We start from the raw sequence: 1,246 nt of genomic DNA, 5'->3' as shown, positions 1-1,246 counted from the left end.
GGCAACCCCTGAAAAAAAAGGGACGAAAGAAGCCGAAAAGAAAAAGAAGAAGATGACTTCTAACACACCTACACACATCCGGGGAATACATTATATCTGCAGCCCTCTGGTGGCAGGGGGTAGAACTGCAACTCATTAACTTAACATTACTTATCATTACAGGGAAGACCTAGGACACGCTGGAGCGACTACGTCGCTCGGCCCCCACGACCCGGCCCCGTATAGGCGGATGATGATGGATGGATGGGTGGATGGATGGAAGGTGACTCCATGCAGCACAGATGTGAAGCTGTTCTCAAAAACAGTGGTTATACAACTAAATATTAGTTTAGTGATTCACAGGAATACTAAAGCTTAACGTTTTTTTCAGTTTATTAAAAATAGTAAATATCTGAGTTTGTAATGAAAAATGCAGTCTGCTATTTATTTGAACAGCCCAATATCATTTTTCCTTCAATTTCTTTTTTCTTCATGTTTTGATGTAAAATATAATGTGCAGCGTTCCCAACGAATGGAAATTAAAAATATTATAAGGATTTTGAGCTTTACTCACATTTTAAAAAACACTGCTATTATTTTGAACACAACTGTATATTTGTGTGACCCTGTATTAAATAAAATTGTATTTTTTTTTCAGCTAACAACCCATTTAGATGATAGAGAAATTAGTAAAGATTAAATATTCCCACATATCACAAACAAACACACGTTAACAAGTTGGGAGACACAGACCTCATCACAGTGTCAATTTTCCAATTACACAACAGAAGTCAAAGGTTTGACAGGTCTGTCGTACCTCATAGTTGGCACAACAGCAAACCTCCACTCGTCTATTTGAATCGAGCCGAGAAAAAGGACAGCCGTGTCCCTGAGATGGATAAATCCTCTGCAGGTTTATCGAAATGTCAGTGAAGGCAGCAGCCTGTACATGACATCCTGTCTTCACAGAGACGCTACACGAAAAGAAGGTAAAACATCACCTAGTGGTGGGAATAAAGTATTAGTTTGGTCGAGCAAATGTTTGATTTGAGAGAGATATATGGATAGATAGATGGATGGATAGATGGGTGGACCGACGGATGAACAAACGGACGGACAGACAGACAGACAGACGGATAGACAGACAGACAGATAGATAGATAGATAGATAGATAGATAGATAGATAGATAGATAGATAGATAGAAAGAAAGACAGACAGATATACAGACAAACTGATAGATAAAGAGAGAGAGCGATAGATAGATA

Source organism: Cynoglossus semilaevis, chromosome W, assembly GCF_000523025.1.
Source record: "Cynoglossus semilaevis isolate Cse_v1.0 chromosome W, Cse_v1.0, whole genome shotgun sequence".
In the NCBI taxonomy this organism is placed as follows: Eukaryota; Metazoa; Chordata; class Actinopteri; order Pleuronectiformes; family Cynoglossidae; genus Cynoglossus; species Cynoglossus semilaevis.
The sequence above is the reverse complement of the archived record's forward strand: the minus strand, read 5'-3'. Positions refer to the sequence as shown.